The 27,127-nt window shown below is 45.4% G+C and overlaps 1 long non-coding RNA gene across 1 annotated transcript in view; it reads left to right on the top strand.

The window, feature by feature from the left end:
• The window catches only part of LOC132536857 (uncharacterized), a 397,589-nt gene that overhangs the window by 15,251 nt on the left and 355,211 nt on the right, over positions 1 to 27,127 (top strand). Inside the window, exon 2 of the long non-coding RNA XR_009548404.1 lies at positions 5,574 to 5,715. This is a non-coding gene — a long non-coding RNA (uncharacterized LOC132536857). The remainder of the gene's footprint in view (positions 1 to 5,573; positions 5,716 to 27,127) is intronic.

The raw sequence follows: 27,127 nt of genomic DNA, 5'->3' as shown, positions 1-27,127 counted from the left end.
TTTTTAGTCATGAGAGAGAGGTTTCAAGAGAGAAAGATGATAGCTACTAGGCAGTCACTTTTGCCCAAACTCTTTCTTGATTTACTATTTTTCAAATTTTATTTTGTCATGTTTAGTCATAATACCTCTGCACCCTTGGGTGGTGCAGCAACCAACACCTCAGGCTACTAGCCAGGACTCACAGGGGACGCGAGAGAGGCCCTGCAGGTGACCTAGGCCTTGGGTGGAGCCGAAGGCAGGATTCACAAAGCCAGTGCCACTGGTGCAGGGCCCAGGAAAAGTCCTTCCCAGGGACTGGCGGAAACTGCAGTGGCCGGTGAGGCTCCCGGAAGTGGGTGGGTAGTGGAGTGAAGCAGGGCTGCAGCTGTCTCTCCAAACCTTTCCCTCTCTGTCCCTTCTGCTCTTAATTTCTCTGTCCTATCAGATGAGAAACAAAGGGGGGTGTAGTGGCCACAAGAAGCACTGAGCCCCAGCGAAAACCCTATTACCAAATAAATAAATATTTTGTGGAGTTTGAGTTTGAAGTGTGTGGACCATTTCCATTTTTGAAATCTAAGATGCTAGATCTTTTTAAAATAAAAAATTTAACAGTGATTTACATGAATGTAGATAATAGAGTTCTCAGTCACACAACTCACACCAAGAAGTCCTGTGCTCCTAGTCGCCACGGATAAACACCTCTCCTGAGCTTATAGAGATTTAAAACTTTTTGAAAGTTCATGCATTTCAATCGTTTACCCTCCATACTTGAGTCCAGTGGGAGCAAAGCCCTTAAAGCAGGGGCCCTGCTGGGTTATGTCGCCGCCTTGTGGACACAGAGCAGAATGCACCTTATGGGAGACTAGACACAACCAAAGGGTTGAATATTTCTCCAAATATTCTCTTCATTTTCTTTTTTCTGACACAGATACAGGGAGAAAACACACAGAAAAATACCAGAACACTGTAAGCTCGACCCAAAGGGGGTGCTGGGGAATGAAACTGGGTCCTTGAAGCCACAGGCATGAAAGTCCTTGGCAGAACTCATAAGATAGCTCCTAAGCACAAGGTCTCCTTATGTTAAACATTTGTAATTTACTGTATTTTTATATTTAGCTATGGAGAGAGGGAGAACGATACAGAGAGAATGATTCTAGCTACAAAGCTGTCTCACAGCCAAGGACTTCTTCTGAAAATAATTTTACTTTGTTAGTATTTTGAGTAATGAGAGAGAGGTTGAAAGAGAGAAAGATAACTACTAGGCAGTCACTTTCACCCAAGCTCTCCTTTTTATTTACTTTTTTCATATTTTATTTTATTCTTATGTTTAGTAATGAAAGCTAGAGATACAGAGAGAAAGATACAGAGAGAGAGATGCAGAGAGTGAGATGGGCAGGGTAGATATCATGCTGATGCAAAGAGATTCTTCAAAAGCAAACTACTCAAAGCTAATATTTCTAGATCACAGATCAGACAAATGATTGATACTGAACATCTAGAAAGAACTGGTATAGTTTCACAAGAGGGAAAAAAGAACCCAATAGAAAGTGGGGCAGGGAGTCGGGCGGTAGCACAGGGGGTTAAGCGCACTTGGCGTGAAGCACAAGGACCGGCATAAGGATCCCGGTTCAAACCCCGGCTCCCCACCTGCAGGGGAGTCGCTTCCTATGTGGTGAAGCAGGTCTGCAGGTGTCTGTCTTTCTCTCTCCCTCTCTGTCTTCCCCTCCTCTCTCCATGTCTCTCTGTCCTATCCAACAACGACAACAACAACTATAATAACCACAACAAGGCTACAATAACAAGGGCAATAAAAAGGGGAAAATTGGCCTCCAGGAGCAGTGGATTCCTGGTGCAGGCACTGAGCCCCAGCAATAACCCTGGAGGCAAAAAAAAAGTAGGCAGTAGCGCGGCAGGTTAAGCGCATTTCACACAAAGCACGAGGACGGTGTAAGGATCCTGTTTCGAGCCCTGGGCTCCCCACCTGCAGGGGAGACAATTCACAGGTGGTGAAGCAGGTCTGCAGGTGTCTATTATTCTCTCCCCCTTTGTTTTCCCCTCCTCTCCATTTCTCTCTATCCTAACAATGACGACATCAACAACAACAACAACAATAATAACTACAACAATAAAAAACAACAAGGGTAACAAAAGGGAAAATAAATGAAATATATTTTTTAAAAGTGGGGCAAAGAACTGAACAGGCAGCTCTCCCAGTAACAGGTATGTATGGCCCACTGACACAGGAAGAAATGCTCCACCTCACTTGTTATGAGACCAAGGCCAATAAAAGCTACACTGAGGGGGCCGGGTGGTGGCGCACCTGACTGAGCGCACCTGTTATAATGTGCAGGGACCTGGCGTGGAGCCCACAGTCCCCACCTGCAGGGGGAAGGCTTTGCAAGTGGTGAAGCAGTGTCGCAGGTGTCACTTTGTCTCCTTCCCTGTCTGTCCCCACCTTCCGTCTCGGTTTCTAGCTGTCTCTATTCAAGAAATTAATAAAGATAAAAATAACTAGACTGAGATCCCACCTATACAAAGAGTCAGAGGAAAGAGAAATAAAAGATCAAATTCCATTGACAAACCCCAAAAGGTAAAATACCTCAGAGTAAATCTCACAGAGGAGATGAAGCACCTTTACAGAGAAAACTCTAAGACATTGCTAATAGAGAGAGAGACTGACACGTAGAAATGGAAGGAAACTCCTTGTTCCTGGACTGGAAGAAGCAGACTATGAAAATGTTCACTCTAAGTCAAGACATAAAAGGCAACGATCAGATGCTTTCACTCATATGTGGAATCTAGAGACCTGGGACTCATGAAATTGCAAAACAAAACAGAAATGAACAGTTTCTAAGATCTTGTGAGAACTTCAATAATGATCTTTCTGAGGTGGGAAGGCAGAGACACAGAACGTGAGTGATAGGAGTGGTGTGGAGCGAGACCCTGTAATCTTCCAGTCTTGTAACCCATTATTAGTCCCAATCAATAAGTGAAAAAATAAGGGGGGGATTAGGGAGAGTTCTGCTTCTCTATTCATGAAGCTTTATGCCTGCAAGTGGGGAGCTAGGTCTTGAACCCAGGACCCTGCATATGCTGTGTGCACTTAAATGATTCACCACTGTCCATCCTCTCTTACTTTTATCTTACTGAATAGAGCAAAACCAGGAGGGAGATGGTACAGGGTAGGAAAGGGGAGAGGGAGAGAGAAGGGGAGAGAGAGGGAGAAGGATAGAGAGAGGGAGAGAGAGGGAGAGGGAAAGGAAGAGGGAGAGGGAGAGGGGGAGGGGAGGGGGAGGGAGAGGGAGAGAGACCTGCAGCACCACTTCCAGGCTTGTGAGGCTTCCTCCTTGCAGGTGGGACCAAGGATTTGAACCCAGCACTTAGCACTCAGTAATATCTGCACTCAATTCAAGCACCAGTGCTTGACACACTTGGTAGGAAAAATGTCAACTGGAAGGAGCTGGGCTGTAGCGCAGTGGGTTAAGCGTAGGTGGCACAAAGTACAAGGACCATGGTAACGATCCCGGTTCGAACCTGGCTCTCCACCTGCAGGGGAGTCGCTTCACAAGTGGTGAAGCAGGTCTGCAGGTGTCTATCTTTCTCTCCCTCTCTCTGTCTTCCCCTCCTCTCTCCATTTCTCTCTGTCCTATCCAACAACAACGACAACAATAATAACTACAACAATACAACAACAAGGGCAACAAAAGGGAATAAATAAATAAAATAAATATTTAAAAAATGTCAGCTTGAGGTGGGGGTAGATAGCATAATGGTTATGCAAACAGACTCTCATGCTGAGGCTCCAAAGTCCTAGGTTCAATCTCCTATACCACCACAAGGCAGAGCTAAGCAGTGATCTGGTGTTTTTTAAAAAAGTACAAACAATGTGAACTTGATTTCAATCGCGAATTCTAAAACCTGTACATTGTAATGAACCAAAATCACTCCAGTTTATTAATAAAACACAAATTCAATGATTTGGAAGGCCTGTTCCTCTTATCTTCTAGTCTTCAAGAGGAAAATATTAGACATCTAGGCAGTGGAGGCAGGTGAGGCCTCATTCAAAAAGATAGCAAGAGAGTGAGTGTCAGAGAGAGAAATAATGTCAGAGGAAGTCAGACATCACCATCCAAGGCCCTGTGCACTGACCCACCTTCTGGGACACCGGAGACCTTTGTATCAAAGGGGGGAACAGCTCAGAGTCTTCCTGAGTCAACAGCCCCAAGGGAATGAACTCCTTACAAAGATTCCAAAGTGGGTGACCTCCACCCTGACCCCAGGCACTATGACAGCTTGGAAAGTTTGTGGCAGTTTCTGCTTGCTGGTCCAATGACAAGCACTGGCCTGGTCCTTCATTCTACCAGTTCAATCGCCAGCAGGACCTGTGAGGGTTCCTGTACATGTGCTTCCCCACATCTCCTATTCCTGACTTCCTTTCTTTCATCTCTTTTGGTTTGTACTTGCTGATTATTAATTATAACCCTTTTGTTGTCTTTTTTATTTGTCAATTGTTTTTCTAATTCCTTTACTGGGGGATTAATGGTTTAGAGTTGGCAATAAAATACAGTCATCTGTAAACTCCGTTTTCCACATAACAATTCAACCCCTTCTAGGTCCTCCTCTGCCAGCAAGTTCCAGGACCGGAACTCTGAACCCCATCACAGTCTTTTACTTTGGTGCAATACAAAATCATTTCTATTTTATCTCCCCTTTCACTTGTTTTTTTCTTACTTTCTTTCATTTTCTTTTCTTTTTATTTTTTTAAGTGGAACACTGATCAGCTCAGGTTTGTGTTCGTACACGGCATTGAACTTCAGAATCTCATGCAAGAAAGTGTCTTGGCATCACCATTACGGTATATCCCCCCCCCCATTTTATTTTGGACACCACTAGGCTGAGTGCTGAGGCTGTGTGCCAGCATTAGGAACCCAGGGATGCTGGGCAGCATTTCCTACCACACCCCCCCCCCCCGCGACCACCTCCCATTCGTTCTTTCTCTTTGATTTTAAAGCCCACTGAGAAATTCAGAGGAAGGGGTGAGATAGAGAGGTGGAGAGAAAGAGAGACCCCCGCAGACCTGCCTCACCTCTCCTCCCGGGGCTCCAGCCCTGGCCCTTGTGCACGGAAGTCCGGGAACTGCAGCGGGTTCCTCACAGCCCAGCAGCCCAGCACAGGTGCTCCAAATGATCCTGCAGGAGACGGAAGGGGACTGGCCCATGGCACAGACACAGGGGGAGCAAAGGCAGAGCTCCAGGACCCTTCTGTCTCTGTGGACAACACACCAGGCCAGGGAACCTGGTGCCTCAGACTCGCAAGCCCAGTGCTCTGGCCAGTGAACCCTGTCTCCTGCCTCTCTCTAGCTCCTGGGAAGGAAGCTTCCAAGAACAGATCTTGTGAGCAGGCTGCAAATACCCTGCCCAAATGAACAATTAGCGCAGACCAAAGGGCGGTCCACTGGGAGCAAGGGTCACACCTCTGTGTTATGTGGCCACCTTGTGGACACAGAGCAGAATGCACCTTACCGGAGAACAGACCCAATAAAGGGTTGCCGTATTTCTCCTAATATTCTCTTCATTTTCTTTTTTCTGACACAGATCCAGGAAGAAAAACACACAGAGAAGCACCAGAACACTGTCAGCTCAAGTCAAAGGTGGTGCTGGGGACTGAAACTGGTTCCTTGAAGCCATGGGCATGAAAGACTTTGCCAGAACTCCTAAGATAGATCCTAAGCACAAGGTCTCCTTATTTTAAGTATTTGTAATTTATGGTATGATAATATTTTGTGATTTGAGAGAGAGAGAGAGAGATACAGAGAGAATTATCTTAACTACAAAGCTGTCTCACATCCAAGGAATTCTTTTTAAAATATTTCATTTTACTTTATTTTACTAATAGTTAAATTAATGAGATATAGTTTTAAAGAGAAAAAGATAATCACGAGGCAGTCACTTTTGCCCAAGCTCACCTTTATATTTACTTTTTTCATATTTTATTTTACTGTTATGATACAACCTTGCCCTTTGAGGCAAGAAATGTTCCCCTTGGCATCACACTGGTTATTGCTGCTCGCCTATTTTGTTTTCCATGTCTTATGCCAGTTCTTTTGAAAACGCCTGTATGATATAGGTTTCTGTTCACCCCACAATGGCCATTATTTAAAAAGAAAGGGGGAATTGTTGGTATGCATGAGACCCCTTCTGTTTCATTTGGTTTAAATCCCCCCTGCTTAACACTATTCTATTTACATAACCACTTCATTCTATTTACATAACCACTGTTAACAAGTTCCACCCTCCCTCCAGGGCATTTGTGGTTCAGTGATAGGATTTTCGCCTGCCCTGCCCCCTCTTTGTCACACTCTGATTTTCACCAGTCACTTTTCTCTCTACCCTCTCTATGTCACATCCTGTTTCCACCTTACTTGGCAAGTATATATAAAGACAGCATTGTGAGTTTTACAGTACTGTACTTTGAGTTTAACTTAGCTCGGCTTAGATTGTGCTGCGTCCTGCATGAATAAAGAGATACTGTCTACAGCTCAACCATGAGTCCCTGGTCGTCTGTTACCTGCCCGTGAAGCCAGCCCGGCGAAAACAACATAACCCATCGAAAACAACAATACAATGTGCAAGGACTCAGTAAATTAGCAAGATGCAAAATTAACACCATAGATCAGTGGCATTTCTATATAGAAATGACAAATTAAAGGAAAGGGAATTGAAGAACTTAATCTTATATGTAACCAAACCTAAAAAAAATATCTCAGAGTGGACATCATGGAGGAGGGAAGGACCTTTATAAGGAAAACTACAGACCATTGATAAAAGATAGAAAAGGACACACAGAAATGGAGAACATTCCTTGTTCCTGGAGTGGGAGAACACACATTAAAGCAGCTATTTTACCAAAAACCATCTAAAACTTCAATTTCCCTATCAAGACCCAGTGGCATTTTTCATGGAAATTGAACAACCTGGAAGAATAAGGCCTCTTCGACACATGGTGCTAGAACAGCTGGATAGACACATGTAGAAAAATGAAACTAGATCACCTCCTATCATGCACCCAAAACCAGATAAAAATGGACCAAAGATCTAGACACTAGACCAGAAACTCTAAAATGTATAGAAAAATACATTTTAGAGAAACACTGCAGGGTCTTAACATCAGAAACATATTGGGAGACTCGAGTCCCTGGGCATGTGAGAGGAAAATCAGAGAAAATAAAGGGGACAAGATCAGATTGGAAGCTTTATACATCGAAAACCAACGACCCAAATAAGCAGGCAACTCAGAAACTGGGGGAAAAATCTTTACACACCACACATCAAACAGATGGTTGATACTGAACATTTAGAAAGAACTGGGAGATTGGGACCAGAGGGACAGCATAATGGCCATGCAGAAAGAGCTGGTTTAGTTTAACAAGAAGGAAAAAACAATCTAGTAAAAAGTGGGCAAAGAACTGAACAGGCAGCTCTCCCAGTAACAGGCACGTATGGCCCACTGACACAGGAAGAAATGCTCCACATCACTTGTGACGAGACAAAGGCCAATAAAAGCGACAGACGAGGCCGGGTGGTGGCGCACGTGACTGAGCGCACCTGTTACAATGCGCAAGGACCTGGCTTGGAGCCCCCAGTCCCCACCTGCAGGGGAAAGCTTTGCAAGTGGTAAAGCAGTGTCACATGTGTCACTTTGTCTCTTTCCTCTCTATCGCACCCTTCCTACTTGATTTCTGGCTGTCTCTATCCAAGAAATGAAGATAATAAAGAAACTGAATAAAACAACTGCACTGAAATTTCACCTATACAAAGAGTCAGAGGAAAGAGAAATGAAAGATTAAATTCCATGCAGGCTCCATGAGATAGAGCATATATTCACACGTATCCATAAACTAGGGCAAAATATATATCTGAAAGTAGAAGTACACTAGAGTTTGCAGTGAGTACCCCCCAACAATTCATCTGCACTATTCCAACCTTTGGGTCCATGGTTGCTCAACAATTTGTTTGGCTTTGTATGTTAACTCTCTTTTCAGCCACCAGGTTCCAGATACGATCAGGATGCTGACCAGGCTTCCCTGGACTGAAGACTCCACCAATGTGTCCTGGAGCTCCGCTTCCCCAGAGCCCCACCCTACTAGGGAAAGAGAGAGGCAGACTGGGAGTATGGACTGACCAGTCAATGCCCATGTTCAGCAGGGAAGCAATTACAGAAGCCAGACCTTCTACCTTCTGCAACCCTCAATGACCCTGGGTCCATGCTCCCAGAGGGATAGAGAATGGGAAAGCTATCGGGGGAGGGGGTGGGATATGGAGATTGGGCGGTGGGAATTGTGTGGAGTTGTACCCCTCCTACCCTACAGTTTTGTTAATGTTTCCTTTCTTAAATAAATAATTAAATAAATAAAAGATTAAATTCCATCAACAAACCCCAAAAGGTAAAATGCCTCGGGGTAAATCTCACAAAGAAGGTGAAGAACCTTTACGGAGAAAACTATAAGATGATGCTGAAAGAAATAGAGACTGATTTGCAAGGACCGGCATAAGGATCCCGGTTGTAGCCCCCGACTGCCAGCCTGCAGGGGAGTCACTTCACAGGTGGTGAAGCAGGTCTGCAGGTGTCTGTTTTCCCCCCCATCTTCCCCTCTCTCTCCATTTCTCTCTGTTCTAACAACGACGACATCAATAACAACTATAATAATAACTACAACAACAATAAAAGACAACAAGGGCAACAAAAGGAAAATAATAAATATTTAAAAATTTAAATAAAGAAACAGAGACTGACACATAGAAATGGAAGAAAGGGAGTTCGGTGGTAGCTCAGTGGGTTAAGCGCATATGGCGCAAGTTCAAGGGTCAGCATAAGGATACTGGTTCGAGCCCCCAGCTCCCCACCTGCAGGGGAGTCGCTTCACAGGCGGTGAAGCAGGTCTGCAGGTGTCTGTCTTTCTCTCTCCCTCTCTGTCTTCCCCTCCTCTCTCCATTTCTGTCCTATCCAACAATGATGACATCAATAACTACAACAGCAACAAAAAACGAGGGCAACAAAAGGGAAAATAAATAAATAAATAAATAAATAAATAAGAAGTGAACTTGATCTCATTCTCTACTTCTGACCTGTGTTAGAAATGAACTGGTCATTCTAACTTATTACGAAACCACTGATTCAATGATTTTGGAAAAGTCTGCTTCTCTTATCTTCTAGTCTTAAAGAACAAACTATCGGACCTCAGTGCCAGTGAGGAAGGAGCATCCTCAGTAAGGGAGGGGAGGGGAGGACTAAGTATTTCTTGTTCAGACAAATGTCAGAGAAACTCAGACATCACCATCCAAGGCTCTATGCACTGACCCACCTCCTAGGACACCAGCAACCTGGGTATCAATGAGGGAGGCAGCTCAGAGCCTTCCTGGGTCAACAGCCCCAAGGGAATGAACCCCCTTGAAGGATTCCTGCTGGGGTGACCTGCACCCTGACCCCAGGCCCTGTGCACAGCTTGGAAACTCTGATGCAGTTTCAGCTTGCTGGCCCCGTGACAAGCACCGGCCTTGTCCTTCTTTCTGCCACTTCACTCCCCAGCTCCCCCTGTGAGGCTTCCTGCAGATGTGCTTCCCATTTCCTATGCCTTTCTTTCTTCCTTCCTGTCTTTTATATCTTCTTGTTTGTACTTTAAAAAATTTTGCATAGCCTTTTATTGACTTTTTTCTTATTTGTAATTTTTTTCTAATTCCTTTATTGGGAGATTAATGGTTTAGTGCCAAAAGTTAAGTACAGTAGTTTGTACATTTCTCAGTTTTCCACATAACAATTCAACCCCTTCTAGGTCCTCCTCTGCCTTCAGTACCAGGACCTGAACCCTGAAACCCCCTCAGAGTCTTCTACTTTATTACAATACACCAGTGTTTATACTTTATTCCCCCTTTCTCTTTCCTTTCCTTTCCTTTTCTTCTTCATCTTTTTTTTAGCAGAAGCACTGATGAGCTCCAGCCTCTGGTGGTGTGGGGCACTGACCAAGGGACTTCAGAGCCTCAGGCAGGGAGTGTCTTTGCATCACCATTATGGTATCTACCCCGCCCCCTTTGCTAGTCTGGACACCACTAGGCTGAGTGCTGAGACTCTGTGCCAGCACCAGGAACCCAGGGATGCCAACTCCATTCCCCACCCTCCATCCAACCTCCTCCCAGCTGTTCTGTCTCTTTGATTTTAAAGTACACTGAGAAATGGAGAGGCAGAGGTGAGGTCGAGATGTGGAGACTCCCCCCCCAAGACCTGCCTCACCCCTTCTCCCTCTGCAGGTGGGGAATGAATGGGTTCCAGCCCTGGTCCTTGTGCAGGGAAGTCTGGGAACTCCAGCAGGTTCCTCACAGCCCAGCAGCCCAGCACAGGTGCTCAAATCGCTTGTTACCTAGAAAGGGGCTTGGAGCAGTGCAGGAGACAGATGGGGACCCACCCATGCATGGCGCAGACACAGGGGGAACAAAGATAGAGCTCCAGGACCCTTCTGTCCCAGTGGCTACCCTACCAATCAGGTATCATGGCACAGACTGAAACTGCTTCCTTGAAGCCATGGGCATGAAAGACCGTGGCAAAACTCCTAAGATAGCTCCTAAGCACAATCTCTCCTTATTTTAAATATTTGTAACTTCCTGTATTATTATTTGCAGCTATGGAGAGACTGAGAGAGAATGATGGTAGTAAGTAGTCACTTTTGCCTACGTTCTCGTTTTGGATTTACTGTTGTTTTCATATTTTATTTTACTGTTATGTTTAGTCATGATACTCTGTACCCTTGGGTGGTGCAGTGTGGTGAGCATGTAACCCTAGTCACTCTAGTGACCACAGTGCCCTGCATAGTGTGAGAAAGACGGAGACATGTATGCCTAGGATGAGATGTCAACCCGAACCTGCTTGGCCGATGGAGATGCGACTTTGAAACCAGAGGCGAGCTGAGTATAAGTAAAGGCTCAGAAACCAGCTGGGTGAAGCACTTTCGCAGTTACATTACTGACCGGATGCTGCCGGTGCTGCTAGAGACCGGAGCACAGCGGGAGGCTACGTAGCCGCTTCCCAGCTTCCAGGGACCCTGCTCCCTTCGCCAGGGACGAAGGACCTCGCAGAGGATGGTGACCACGTGGTGACCCTCACCTGCGAACAGCCATTATCGGGTTGACTGTGTGTTGTGTGAATTGTGTGACCCTTCTATGACATCTAAAAATAAGGAAAAACTTACTGCTTAGCCCCACACGCTCTCCGAGTGAGTCCTTGCTCTAATTCCTTGCTCGCAACGTGCAGCAACCCAGACCTCAGGCTTTGGGCTCCCCGGCCCTGTGCCCCCATCACCGCACTGCTCTGCAGCCCAGGGGTGGCACTTGTGGGAGGACAGGCAGAATCCACAGGGGGAGAGGGGCTCTGTGACCCCCGAAGTCGCTCCTGGGAGTCAGAGCTGCGGGACTCCTCCGAGCTGCACGGGGACCTACCGGGGTTGTAGGCAGCGGAGCGGGCAACGAGGTGCGGAGCCGGGAGTCGGAGCCGGACTCACTGGGGCCGCGAGAGCCGCCATGCAGGCGACCCTGACCTTTCGGTGGAGCCGGAGGCAGGACGGACAAACCCGGTGCCACAGCCGCAGGGCCCAGGAAAAAGCTTCTGTTCAGCGCCTGGCGGAAACTGCAGCGGCCAGTGAGGCTCCGGGAGTGGCGGGGCCAGCGGAGTGAAGCAGGGCTGCAGCTGTCTCTCCAAACCTTTCCCTCTCTGTCCCCTCTGCTCTTAATTTCTCTGTCCTGTCAGATGAGGGAAAAAAGGCAGGGAGGGGGTTGTGGCCACAAGAAGCACCGAGCCCCCATGATAACCTTGTCAAAAAAATTATTTTCAGCACTTATTTACATGAATGTAAGGATTCTAGTGACACACCACTCACACCAAAAAGTCCTGTGCTCCTAGTCACCAAGGATAACCACCTCTCCGAAACTTATAGAAGTAGAATGACTTTAATTTTTTTTTGCAAGTTCATGCATTTGAATTGTCTACCCTCATATTTGAGTCCAGAAGGAGCAAGACCCACCCAGCAAGGACCCTGATGTGTTATGTTGCCCTCTTGTGGACACAGACCAGAATGCACCTTACTGGAGAAGAGTCCCAACCAAGGGCTCCCGTATTTCTCCTAATATTCTCTTTTTTTTTATTTAAGAAAGGATTAATTAACAAAACCATAGGGTATGAGGGGTACAACTCCACACAATTCCCACCGCCCAATCTCAATATCCCACCCCCTCCCCCGATAGCTTTCCCATTCTCTATCCCTCTGGGAGCATGGACCCAGGGTCATTGAGGGTTGCAGAAGGTAGAAGGTCTGGCTTCTGTAATTGCTTCCTCGCTGAACATGGGCGTTGACTGGTCGGTCCATACTCCCAGTCTGCCTCTCTCTTTCCCTATTAGGATGGGTCTCTGGGGAAGCTGAGCTCCAGGACACATTGGTGGTGTCTTCAATCCAGGGAAGTCTGGCCGGCATCCTGATGACACCTGGAACCTGGTGACTGAAAAGAGAGTTAACATACAAAGCCAAACAAATTGTTGAGCAATCATGGACCCAAAGCTTGGAAAAGTGGAGAGGAAGTATTAGGGAGGTACTCACTGCAAACTCTAGTATACTTCTGCTTTCTTACTTTGGATCCATACTCCAAACTCAGTCAATTTCTGCTTTGCGTTTCTACTTCTTTTTTTTTTTTTACATGCATAACATTCCCCAGATTCCCATTTAGCAATACAACCCCCACTATTTCATTTATCATTTTTCATGGACCTGTATTCTCCCCACCCACCCACCCCAGAGTCTTTTACTTTGGTGTAATACTCCAATTCCATTTCAGGTTCAACTTGTGTTTTCTTTTCTAATCTTGTTTTTCAACTTCGGCCTGAGAGTGAGATCATCCCATATTCATCCTTCTGTTTCTGACTTATTTCACTCAACATGATTTTTTCAAGGTCCATCCAAGATCGGCTGAAAACAGTGAAGTCACCATTTTTTACAGCTGAGTAGTATTCCATTGTGTATCTAGACCACAACTTGCTCAGCCACTCATCTGTTGTTGGACACCTGGGTTGCTTCCAGGTTTTGGCTATTACAAATTGTGCTGCCAAGAACATATGTGTACACAGATCTTTTTGGATGGATGTGTTGGGTTCCTTAGGATATATCCCCAGGAGAGGAACTGCAGGGTCATAGGTTAGGTCCATTTCTAGCCTTCTGAGAGTTCTCCAGACTGTTCTCCACAGAGGTTGGACCAATTGACATTCCCACCAGCAGTGCAGGAGGGTTCCTTTGACCCCACATCCTCTCCAGCATTTGCTGCTGTCACCTTTTCTGATGTGTGACAGTCTCACAGGAGTGAAGTGATATCTCATTGTTGTCTCCTAATCTCTTTAGTTTCTCTTTCTGACACAGATCCAGGGCGAAAAACACACAGAGAAACACCACAACACTGTCAGCTCGATCCAAAGGTGGTGCTGGGGACTGAAACTGGGTTCCTGAAGCCACAGACATGAAATTCCTTGGCAGAATTCATAAGATAGCTCCTAAGCACAAGGCCTCCTTATTTTAAGTGTCTCCTAAGCACACAGTCTTCTTATTTGAAGTATTTCTAATGTTGTATTATTATACTTCACTAGAGAGAGAGAGGGAGATACAGAGAGAATGATACTAGCTGGGAAGCTGTCTCACAGCCAAGGACTTTTTTTTTGAAAATATCTTTACTTAATTTTGTTACTATTTTAGGTAATGAGAGATAGGTTGAAAGGGAGAAAGATGATAACTACTAGGCAGTCAATGTCACCCAAGCTCTCCTTTTTATTTACTATTTTTCATATTTTATTTATTCTTATGTTTAGTAATGAAAGATAGAGGTACAGAGAGAAAGATACAGAGAGAGGGAGATGGGCAGGGGTAGATATAATGCTGATGCAAAGAGACTCCCCTACCTGGAGTTCTGTGGTTCCTGACTCACCCTGACACAGGGCTGAGCAAGGTTCTGATAAAGAATAAACAAACAAACAAATAAATAAATAAATGAAATCAGAGGCTGTGAATAGACTCATGCTCAGCTCTGACTTATGCTGTAGAGCTGGGGATTCAACCTGAAGTCTTGAAGGCATGGAAGCTTTTCTTTCTTTTTTTTAAATTTCATCCAGGGTGGTTGCTGGGGCTCAGTGCCTGCACTAGGAATCCACTGCTACTGAAGGCCATTTTTCCTCTTTGTTACTCTTGTTGCTTGTTGTTGTTGTTATTATTATTGTTGTCATTGTTGCTGGATAGGACAGAGAGAAATGGAGAGAGAAGGGGAAAACAGAGATGGGGAGAGAAAGATAAACACCTACAGACCTGCTTTACCACCTGTGAATTGATCCCCCTGCAGGTGGGGAGCTGGGGGCTCAAACCAGGTTCCTTACGCTTTGCGCCATGTGCACTTAACTCTTTGCACTACTGAGAACCCCAGTTGGATTCCCTGCCCTTCCCAGGCCCAACTGCTTTGACCTTCACTCGATATACTTGGCTATAGACACAAAGCTGTCCCCCCATAGAAAATAGTGACTTCAGGAGTCGGGCTGTAGCACAGCGGGTTAAGCACAGGTGGTGCGAAGTGCAATGACCGGCTTAAGGATTCCGGTTCTAGACCCCAGCTCCCCACCTGCAGGGGAGTAGCTTCACAGGCGGTGAAGCAGGTCTGCAGGTGTCTGTCTTTCTCTCCCCTTCTCTGTATTCCCTTCCTCTCTCCATTTCTCTCTGTCCTATCCAACAACAACAGCATCAATAATAACAACAATAAAACAACAAGGTCAACAAAAGGGAATAAATAAATAAAATAAACAATAAGTTAAAAAAAAGAAAACAGTGACTTCCTGTGCAGCATGGCAAATGCAAAATCTCCACATCCCTGGCCAAAGAGGAGACTCACCCCACCCCACACCTCTCCACCCCTTGCAATGGGCAAAACTCTTCACTTGTGATGGAGTCTCCATCCTCAAAAGCAATGAGCAATCCCCAAGCCCACATGATGTTTACCTCTCTCTGATCTTCTTTCAAAATGGCAGCAATTTAGGATGCAACATTTTCAAGATGTTATTTGTCACCTGTCAAACACCAACAGGGAGAAAGACAGAGAGCTACAGAGAGAGAAAGAGAGAGAGAGAGAGAGAGAGAGAGAGAGAGAGCATTTCTTGCTAAGACAAACGTCAGAGAAACTTAGACATCACCATCCAAGGTCCTGTGCACCGACCCATCTGCTAGGACACCGGTGACCTGTGTATCAGTGAGAGAGGCAGACCTTCCTGGGTCAACAGCCCCAAGGGAATGAACCCCCTTGAAGGCTTCCTGCTGGGCTGACCTCCACCCTGACCCCAGGCCCTGTGCACAGCTTGGAAACATTGATGCAGTTTCTGCTTGCTGGTCCAGTGACAAGCACCAGCCTGTCTTTCATTCTCCAGTTCAATCTCCAGCACCACCTGTGAGGGTTCCTGCATTATCTATTCCTTTTCTTTCCTACTACTTTTGTTTAAATATTTATTTATCTATTCCATTTGTTGCCCTTGTTGTTTTATATTCCTAATTTCTTTCATCTCTTCTTGTTTGTACTTTTTAAAATTATCCATAGCCCTTTTGACTTTTTTATTACTTGAAAAATATTTTTCTAATTACTTTATGGGGTTAATGATTTAGTGTCAACAGGAAAGTGCAGTAGTTTGTACATTTCTCAGTTTTCCACATAACAATTCACCCCCTTCTAGGTCCTCCTCTGCCATCAAGTCCCAAGACTTGAACCCTGAACCCCATGCCAATGTCTTTTTACTTGACTACAATGCACCAACGTTTCTACTTTAATCCCCATTTCTCTTTCCTTTCCTTTCCTTCCCTCCTTCTTTTAAATTTTTTATAACAGAAGCATTGATGTACTCCAGCCTATGGTGGTGTGGAGCATTGAACATGGGACTTCAGAGTCTCAGGCATGAGGGTCTTTGCATCACCATTTTGCTATCTACCCCGCCCCCTTTTATAGTTTGGATGCCACTCGGTGGATTGCTGAGGCTCTGTGTCAGCACTAGGAACCCTGGGTTGCCAGCAACATCCCCTTGCATCCCCCAACCACCTCCCATTTGTTCTTTCTCTTTGATTTTAAGGTACACTGAGAAACTGAGAAGAAGAGAGGAGATAGAGAAGTGGACAGAATGAGAGATCCCCGCAGCTCTGCCTCACCCCTTCTTCCCATGCAGGTGGGGAATGAATAGGGAGCTAGCCCTGGCCCTTCTGAATGGAAGTCTGGGAACTGCAGCGGGTTCCTCACCACCCAGGAGCCCAGCACAGCTGCTCAAATTGCTGTTTTCCTAGAAAGGGTTTTGAGCAGTTCAGGAGACGGAAGGGGACTGGCCCATGGCACAGACACAGGGGGAGCAAAGGCAGAGCTCCAGGACCCTTCTGTCTCTGTGGACACCTTAGTAGGCCAAGGAATCTGGTACATCAGCCTCACAAGCATGATATTCTGGCCAGTGAGCCCCGTCTCCTGCCTCTCTCTAGCTTCTGGGAAAGAAGCTTCCAAGAACAAATCCTGTGAACAGACTGCAAACACCCTGCGCAGAGCAATAACTAGTGCAGACCAAGGGGCAGTGCAGTGGGAGCAAAGCCCGACCAGCATGGGCCCTGCTGTGTTATGTCGCCGCCTTGTGGACACGGAGCAGAATGCACTTTACCGGAGAACAGACCCAGCCAAAGGGCTGCCGTATTTCTCCTAATATCCTCTTCATTTTTGTTTTCTGACACAGATCCAGGGGAAAAAAACTCACAGAGAAACACCAGAACACTTTCAGCTCAATCCAAAGGGGATGCCAGGGACTGAAACTGGGTTCCTGAAGCCACAAACATAAAAGTCCTTGACAGAACTCCTAAGATAGCTCCTAAACACAATTTCTTATTTGATATATTTGAAATTTATTGTATTATTATATGTAGCTAGAGAGAGAGAGAGAGAGAATGTTGATAGCTACTAAGCTGTCTACAGCCAAGGATTTCTTTTTTAGATATTTTCTTTTGCAATGCTCAATGACCCGGGTTTGAGCCCCTGGTCCCCACCTGCAGAGGGAAAGCTCTGTGAGTGGTGAAGTAGTGTGGCAGGTGTCTTTGTATCTCTCTCCCTTCCCTATCACCCCAGCCCTCTCAATTTCTGCCTATATCTATCCAATAAATAAACATAACAAGGTAATTTTTAAATTTACTTTGTTAATATTTTGAGTAATGTGAGACAGGTTTCAAGAGAGAAAGAAGATAACAGTCACTTCCACCCAAGCTCTCCTCTTCGATGCACTATTTTCTCATATTTTATTTTATTATTATGTTTAGTCATGAAATACAGAGGTACAGGAGAGTGAAATGGGAGGGGTAGCGATCACAATGATGATGCAGAGAGAGTCTCATACCTGGAGCTCTGAGGTTCCCACTACCTCACCATGATGTAGTAAGACTGAGTAAGACTCTGGTAAAAATACATACATACATACATACATACATACATACATCATAAGTGAGAGGAGAGCACTGCTCAGCTCAGACTGATGCTGGAGAGCTGGGGATTCCACCTGAAGCCTTGGAACCTCAGGCATGAAAGCACTGGACAGAACCATTAAGTTTACTCCCTGCCCCCAAGGGCTTCTTTCAACAGGAGCCCACAGACAGTTGGTTCAGGCCCAGAATGCAGCAGCCTGCCACATGGCTCAATGCAGGACAGTGATGCTGACACCTGAGAGCCCCAGTTCCATTCCCTGCCCTTCCCAGGTCTAACTGCTGTGACCCCCTGTCTTGACTTATTTCTTCTTCTAGCATTTGCCCTTCTTCCGTAGCCAGTCAACAGCATCAGGTTGAGCCTGATGTAAAGTTTCGAGACCTCCTTTGAATCTGGAGAGGTGGCAGTCGTTGACTATGGGGACTTACTTGGCTAAATACACAAACCTGTTTTCCCCCTGTAGAAAAAAGAGCAACATCCTGTGCAGCACGGCAAATGCAAACTCTCTGTATGCCTGGCCAAAGAGGAGACTCCCCCCGCCTTGCAGTGGGCAAAGCTCTGCTCCTGCACTTTGAAGCCTCCACTTTCCTAGCAATGAGCAATCCCCAAGCCAACACAATTTCCATATGTCTCTCTCTTTATTTCTCTCTCTCACTCTCTCTCTCTCTTTCTGATAATTTTTATAATGGCATTAATTTAGGATGCAACATTTTCCAGATGTTATTACCTGTCACACACCAACATGGAGAGAGAGAGTGATTGATACACAGAGTGAAATTCAGAGTGTTTCTTGCTCAAACAAATGTCAGAGAAACTCAGACATCACCAACAAGGGCCTGTGCACTGACCTACCTCTTGGAACACCAGAGACCTTTCTATCAATGAGGGGGGCAGTTCAGAGCCTTTTTGGGTCAACAGTCAAAAGGGAATGAATTCCCTTGAAGGATTCTTGCTGGTGTGACCTCCACCCTGACCCCAGGCCTTGTGCACAACTTTGAAACATTGATGCAGTTTCTGGTGCTGGCCAAGGGACAGCGTGGGCCTTGTCCTTCTTTCTACCAGTTCAATCCCCAGCACCACCTGTGACGGTTCCTATATATGTGCTTTTCCCCATTTCATACTCCTTTCTTTCTTCCTTAATTTTATCTCTTATTGTTTGTACTTTAAAAAATTTCCATAGGGAGTCGGGCGGTGGCGCAGTGGGTTAAGCGCATGTGGCGCAAAGTGCAGGGACCGGCGTAAGGATCCCGGTTCGAGCCCCCTCTCTGTGTCTGTCTTTCTCGCCCCCTCTCTGTCTTCCCCTCCTCTCTCCATTTCTCTCTGTCCTATCCAACAACAAAGCAACATCAACAATGGCAATAATAACCGCAACGAGGCTGCAACAACTAGGGAAACAAAAAGGGGGAAAAATGGCCTCCAGGAGCGGTGGATTCATGGTGCAGGCACCGAGCCCAGCAATAACCCTGGAGGAAAAAAAATTTCCATATTACTTTTGTTGACTTTTTATGTCAAAAATGTTTATACTTTATTGGAGGATTAATTTTATTCTTTATTGGGGGATTATTGTTTTAGTGTCAACAGTAAAATATGGTATTCTGTATATTTCTCAGTTTCCCAGATACAATGCACCAATGTCTGTATTTAATTCCCTTTCCTTTCCTTTTTTTTTTTTTGCCTACAGGGTTATCTCTAGGGCTCAGCGCCTGCACTACAAACCACTGCTCCTGGAGGCCATTATTCCCATTTTCTTGCCCTTGCTGTAGTTGTCATTGTTACTGTTGTTATAGTTGCTGTCATTGTTGGATAGGACAGAAAGAATTCGATAGAGGAGGGGAAGACAGAGAGGGGGAGAGAAAAGATAGACACCTCAGACCTGCTTCACTGCTTGTGAAGTGACCCCCCTGCAGGTAGGGAGCAGGGGGCTCAAACCAGGATTGTTATGCTGGCCCTTGCACTTTGTGCCATGTGTACTTATCCTACTGCACTACTGCCCACCCCCTTTTTTGTTTCCCCCTTTTGATTTGTTTTTAATTTAACTGGAGCACTGGTAAACTCCAGCCTATGGTGGTGTGGGGCATTGAACCTGGGACATCAGAGCCTCAGGCAGGAGAGTGTCTTTGCATCACCATTTTGGGATCTACCCCTGCCCCCATGTCTAGATTGGATACCACTGGGTTGATTGCTGAGGCTCTGCGCCAGCACTAGGAAGCCAGCAGTGCCGGCAGTTTTCTCTACCCCGAGCCCCTCCCATTTCTTCTTTTCTTTGATTTGAAAGTACATGGAGAAATTGAGGGTGAGCTAAACAGGAGGAGAGAGAGAGAGAGAGACCCCCCATAGACCTGCCTAACTCTCTTCCCTCTGCAGGGGGGTTACTGGGCTCCATGGAAGTCTGGAAACTCCAGCAGGTTCATCACGGCCCAGCAGCTCAGAACAGGTGCTCAGATCACCTATCTCCAGGAAGGGGGTTGCAGCAGAGCAGGAAACAGAGAGACTGGCTCATGGCACAGACACAGGGAGAGCAAAGACATAACTCCAGGAACCTTCTTTCCCATTGGCCAACCCAACAGGCCAGAGGACCTGGGGCTTCTGCCACGAAATTTTGGTATTCTGCTCAGTGAACCCTGTCCCCTGCCTCTCTATACCTCCTGGAAAGAAAGCTTCCAAGAACAGATCCTGTGAACAGACACCCTGCCGAAAGCAACAACTAGTCCAGACCAAGGGATGGTCCAGTGGGAACAAGGGTCACCCAGTAGGGGCCCCGGCTGTGTTATACTGCCCCCTTGTGAACATGGAGCAGAATGCACCTAACTGTAGAATAGATCCAACCTAAGGGCTCCCATACTTCTAATATCCTCTCCATTTTCCTTTTCTGACACAGATCCAGGGAGAAAAACTCAAAGGGAAGCCCCAGACCATGAGTTCAGAGCCCTCTGGTCACCTGCTATCATTTCTCTCCTGTGGATATGGACCAAAATTCTTTTGATTTATTTATTTATTAATGAGAAAGATAAGAGGAGAGAGAAAGAACCAGACATCACTCTAGTACATGTGCTGCCAGGGATTGAACTCAGGACCTCAAGCTTGAGAGTCCAATGCTTTATCCACTGTGCCATATCCCGGACCACACTCGTTTAATTTTTTTATTATCTTTATTGAAGAGCCAGAAATCAAGAGGGAAAAGGGACAAGACACACCTGCAACCTGCAGCACTGCTTCCCCACTTGTGAAGCTTTCCCTCTGCAGGTGGAGACCGGGAACTCAAAGCCAGGTCCCTGTGCATTGCAATATGAGCACTCAGCCAGCTGTGCCACCACCTGGCTCCGACCAAAATTCTTTATGGGCTGCAGATGGTGGGAATCTGACTTCAGTAACTGTTTCTTTTCTGGACATGGGTGTTGTCAGGTCAATCCATATTCCCAGCCTGTTTCAATCTTTCTCTGGAGAGGTAAGGTTCTGAGATACATTGGTGAAATCTTTGATTTTTTTTTTTTTGGTCTGCTAGAAGGACAGAAACAGAGAGACAAAGAAATCACAGCATTATAGCTTCCTTTAGTGTAGTGTGGATGGACTCAAACTTGGGTTGTGCATTGTCAAAGGAATAAAACTATTAAAAAGAGCTAACTTGGGAGTCATGTGGTAGCACAGTGGGTTAAGCACACGTGGTTCAAAGCACAAGGCCCGTTGTAAGGATCCTGGTTGGAGCCCCTGGCTCCCCACCTGTAAGGGAGTCGCTTCACAGGCAGTGAAGCAGGTCCGTAGCTGTCTATCTTTTTCTCCCCATCTCTGTATTTCCCTCCTCTCTCCATTTCTCTTTGTCCTCTCTAACAATGATGATATCAACAACAACAATAAAAAATAAAGAACAACTGGAAACTATCAAATACTTAGAGGAAAACACTGGTGGAACACTTTCCCACCTAAACCTCAAGGGCATCTTTGATGAAACAAACCCAATTGCAAGGAAGACTAAAGCAGAAACAAACCATCAATTAAAAAGCTTCTGCACAGCCAAAGAAACTATCACATGAAGAGACCCCTCACAGAATGGGAGAAGATCTTCACATGCCATACATCAGACAAGAAACTAATAACCAAAATATACAAAGAGCTCAGCAAACTTAGCACAAAAAAAGCAAATGACCCCATCCACAAATGGGAAGAGGATATGAACAAAACATTCACTTCAGAAGAGACCCAAAAGGCTAACAAACATATGAAAAACTGCTCCAGGTTGCTGATTGTCAGAGAAATGCAAATAAAGACAACACTAAGATACCACCTCACTCCTGTAAGAATGGCATACATCAAAAAGGACAGCAGCAACAAGTGCTGGAGAGGCTGTGGGGACAGAGGAACCCTTCTGCACTGCTGGTGGGAATGTAAATTGGTCCAGCTTCTCTGGAGAGCAGTCTGGAGAACTCTCATAAGGCTAGACATATACCTTCTATATAACCCAGTAATTCCTCTCCTGGGGATATACCCCAAGGATTCCATAATGCCCATTCAAAAAGATATGTGTACACCTCTGTTCATAGCAGCACAAATAGATAAAACCTGGAAGCAACCCAGGTGCCCAACACCAGATGAGTGGCTGAGAAAGCTGTGGTATATATACACAATGGAATACTATACAGCTATTAAGAACAATGAACCCACCTTCTCTGACCCATCTTGGACAGAGCTAGAAGGAATTATGTGAAGTCAGCTAAGTCAGAAAGATAAAGATGAGTATGGGATGATCCCACTCATCAACAGAAGTTGAGAAAGAAGAACAGAAAGGGAAACTAAAAGCAAGATCTGATTAAATCGAGAGTAGGGCACCAAAGTAAAATCCCTGAGGGGGAGGGTGGACATGTGGCTTTCTGGGGCGGTGGTGGTGGGTGGGATGGGACACAGTCTTTTGGTGGTGGGAATGGTGTTTGTGTACACTCCTATTAAAGTGTAGTCATATAAATCATTATTTAATTAATATGAGAGGGGAAATATTGATTGTATGTCTCGAACTTTTTAAAACACAGACTGAGTCATTTTAATACATAGGCTGAGTCTTTGATATGTCGACTCTCTCAAAAGTCTAGACCAGGTAGAACAGAAGCAACTGGTGACACAGCTATATACAAGATACTGGGTATTATACAGCAAACCCTAACAAAGGGACTTTTCAAAGTTAACCCAATTACCAAATAATGTTATGATAACAATAACTATCCAGTGTCTTCTTGAACCCTAAGACAACAGGAACCTCACATTTCCACAATAGAGCCTATATGTCCCCCAGTCCTGGAACCTTAGGGTAGGGCCCACTATCCTGCATGCTTCTCTCAATTCATATCAAGTAATATTGCATTTGCCGATTGCAACCTAATCAATGCAATGAGTGCCACCCCAGCATGCTTCACTTCAGACGGTGTCCAGAGACTTCAGGTGTGGAATGACCACCCTTCAGCTTCATCACTCGGGTGAGACCTTTCCTTTCAGAGTATTCTCTAATTCCATTCCAGGAGGTTCACTTCCTAACAAAGTCTTAAAACCTAAATATAGACCAGGTCCCCTGAGATAGAGCATATGTTCACACGTGTCCATAAACCAGGGCAAAATATATACCTGAAAGCAGAAGTACACGAGAGTCTGCAGTGAGTACCCCCCCAACACTTCATTTGCACTATTACAGCCTGTAGGTCCATGATTGTTCAACAATTTGTTTGGCTTTGTATGTTAACTCTCTTTCCAGCCACAAGGTTTCAGATGTCAGCATGATGCCGACCAGACTTCCCTGAACTAACGACCCCACCAATGTGTCCTGGAGCTCCGCTTCCCCAGAGATCCACCCTACTAGGGAAAGAGAGAGGCAGGCTGGGAGTATGGATTGACCAGTCAATGCCCAAGTTCAGCGGGGAAGCAATTACAAAAGCCAGACCTTCTGGGAGTATGGACCCAGGATCATTGTGGGATGCATCCCACAATGATCCTGGGTCCATACTCCCAGAAGGATAGAGAATGGGAAAGCTATCAGGGGAGGGGATGAGATACAGAGGTCTGGTGGTGGGAATTGTGTGGAGTTGTACCCCTCCTATCCTACAGTTTTGTTAATGTCTCCTTTCTTATATAAATAAACAAATAAACTACAACAACAATGAAAAACAACAAGGAAAAAAAAGGGAAAATAAATAAATAAAAAAATTAAAAAGGGAGTTGTGGGGTAGCACAGTGGGTTAAGCACACGTGGCACAAAGCACAAGGACCGGCATAAGAATCCCGGTTTGAGACCCCGGCTCTACCTGCAGAGGAGTCGCTTCACAGGCAGCGAAGAAGGTCTGTAGGTGTCTATATTTCTGTCTTCCCCTCATCTCTCCATTTCTCTCTGTCCTGTATAGCAACAATGACACCAATAAAAACAACAGTAACTACAACAACAATTAAAAAAAAACAACAAGGGCGACAAAGGAGAAAATACATCAATATAAAAATTAAAGAAAAAGAGAGCTAACTTGCCAGGCATTACTGACTGAGAGTGTGTGTGTGGAGCGTGGGGCTAGGGGGAGGGGGGGAAGGAAAGCAGTTAGCTAGGGCCCGGCTCTGGCATACACAGCACCAGGGATTGAACCCAGGACCTCACACACGTAAACTTTGCCTTCTACTCCAGTGCTCTCCTCTCCGGGAGACTTCTCCAGTCACCTGCTCCCTGGTTTTCATCTCTCCTTTTCTGTTAAAGGGAAATAGTCATGGGAGAACCTTGTCATCATGTAGGGTTGCTTTAAGGGTTGAGTTACTATTTGGAGAGCGCTGGGCAGCAGCCTGGGAGGTGACTCAGCAGGTAGAGAGAGCACTGGACTTGCAAGTGTGAGGTCATGTGTGTGACACTGGATGTGTCAGAGTTGTGCTCTGGCTTTCTTTGTCTCATAAATAAACAGTCTCTCAAAGAAAACAAACAGGGGACTTGCCGTGGCACCCCTGGTTATGCGCACAGAGTACTAAGCACAGGGATTCTACTTGGAGGTTTAGCACCCCACCTTCAATGGGGACACTTCATAAGCCTTGAGGCAAGTCTGCAGGTGTCTATCTAATACATGGGAGAAAAATGGCCACTAGGAGCAGTGGATTTGTAGTGCCAGCTGAGTCACAGTGATAATCCTAGAAGAAGGCACACACACTCCCTCTCTCTTTCTCTCTCTCTCTCTCTCTCTAAAGAAAAAAAAAGACTTGAAGCATATTTTATTTATTTACTTTTTATTTTTGAGAGAGATGGAGCAAATGACACAGAGAGAAACTCCAGAGCAGTGCTCAGCTCTGGTTTGTGGTGGTGCGGGGGATTGAACCAGGGACTTCAGAGCCTCAGGCATGAGAATCTCTTTGCATAACTATTATGCTGTCAAGCCCTTGAAGGATACTTTGAAAGGTGATTGGTACATAGAAAGTGTATTGAGTGAGGGAGTCGGGCGGTCGCGCAGTGGGATAAGCATACGTGGCACAAAGTGTGGGGACCAGCGGAAGGATCCCAGTTCAAACCTTGGTGACCCACCTGCAGGGGAGTCACTTCACAGATAGTGAAGTAGGTCTGCAGGTGGCTGTCTGTCTCTCCCCCTCTCTGTCTTCCCTTCCTCTCTCCATTTCTTTCTTTCCTATCCAGCAACAATGACATTAATAACAATGATAACAATAACCACAACAATGGTGAAACAACCAGGGTAACAAAGGGGAAAAATGGCCTCTAAGAGCAGTGGATTCATGGTGCATGCACCGAGCCCTGGCAATAACTCTGGAGACAAAAAAAAAAAAAAAAAGCACTTATACCTGTGGCATAAAGCACAAGGAAATGAGAAAGGATTCTGGTTCAAGCCCCCGGCCCCCCTCCTGCAGGGGAGTTGCTTCATTCAGGTTTGCAAGTGTCTATCTTTCTCTCTCCCTCTCTGTCTTCACCTCCTCTCTCCATTTCTCTCTGTCATATCCAAATTGACGACATCAATAGCAAAAACAATAATAAACACAACAATAAACAACAAGGGCAACAAAAGGAAATAAATAAATATATATTTTAAAATTGTTTAAAAAAGAATAGAAAGAAGTTGTAATTAGTACTTGTTCAACTAGAAAAGTCATTAGGTTCCAGAAAGAGAGAGTTTCTAATTTTTTGTATAGCATGTCATGGGCTCCTTCCACCCACTCCCCTTTCTTTCACCAGAGCACTGCTCAACTCTGGGTTATAGTGATGTGGGGAATTGAACCTTGGACTTCAGAACCTCAGGCATGATCATCTTTTTGCATAACCATTATACTATCTCTCCGACACTCTCTCCCTTAAAAAGACTTTCCTTCATAGCATTTTTTAAGATATTTATTTATTCCCTTTTGTTTCCCTTGTTTTATTGTTGTAGTTATTATTGTTGTCATCATTGTTGGACAGGACAGAGAGAAATGGAGAGACGAGGGGAAGACAGAGGGGGGAGAGAAAGACACCAGAAGACCTGCTTCACCACCTGTGAACCTGGATCCTTGTGCGGGTCCTTGTGCTTTGCGGGTCCAGTGCACTACCGCCTGACTCCCCTTTCATAGCACTTTATCACATCTAAAGTTTGATGTAAAGATATTAATATTGGGAGGGGGTACTTTACCAGTACTAGCCTTAGTACACCATCTAAGTGAAGGGCATTTGATTGGACTTCCAAGAGGCTTTGTCATTTGGTAGAGAGCAAGATGGGATGTTTATGAAGGAGTAAGAAAAGGGCTGGTGGAACAGCTCACTAGGATGTTGTCTGGCTTTGCCATGTATATGACCGAGGTTCAAGTCCAGCTCCTGTCACACTGGAGGGGGCTTTTTTTTTTACTGTAATCTCTCTCTGCCTGTCTCTCATTAAAACAAACAGACAAACAATGTTACTATACACAAGAAGACCGGTTCAAATCCCGGGTCCCCAGCTGCAGGGAAAGTTTCCTGAGCTGTGAAACAGGTTTTTAAGTATCTTTCTCTCCCTATCACCCCATGCACTTTTTAATTTCTCTAGGTCCTATCAAGTAAAAAAAAAAAAAAAAGAAGAAGAAAAAAGAAAAAGAAAGGAAAGGGTGGGGGTAGATGGCATAATGGTTATGCAAAGAGACTTTCATGCCTCAGGCTCCAAAATCCCAGGTTCAGTCCCCCACAGCACCATAAGGCAGAGCTGAGTGCTGCTCTGGTAAAATAAAGCAAATAGAAAGGGAAAAATGGTTGTTGGCAGTTCTGGATTCTTAGTTCAGGCAACAAGCTCCAGTGATAACCCTGGTGGCAATTAAGAAAAAGAAAAGAAAGTTCATGTCAGAGAGGTAGGGTTTGTTTTGTTTAAGATTTAAAAAATTTATTTATTTATGAGAAAGAGGAGGAGAGAAAGAAAGGACCAGACATTACTCTGGTGCACATGCTGCTGGGAATTGAACTTGGGACCTCATGCTTGGGAGTCCAGTGCCTTATCCACTGAGCCACCTCCCAGACCACTGAGAGAGGTAGGATTTGAACCAAGTTCTACCCTTCATGCCTGTGACCGTCCTCCTTTTATTTATTTATTTATTTATTTATTTCCTTCTCCTTGTTGTGGGACCACTCCCTTCTCAATCATTCCCCCCACCCCCTTGTGCCC

This window comes from Erinaceus europaeus, chromosome 2 (assembly GCF_950295315.1).
Source record: "Erinaceus europaeus chromosome 2, mEriEur2.1, whole genome shotgun sequence".
NCBI lineage: Eukaryota > Metazoa > Chordata > Mammalia > Eulipotyphla > Erinaceidae > Erinaceus > Erinaceus europaeus.
Note: the sequence above shows the minus strand (reverse complement) of the source record. Positions and strands in the feature narration are given on the sequence as shown.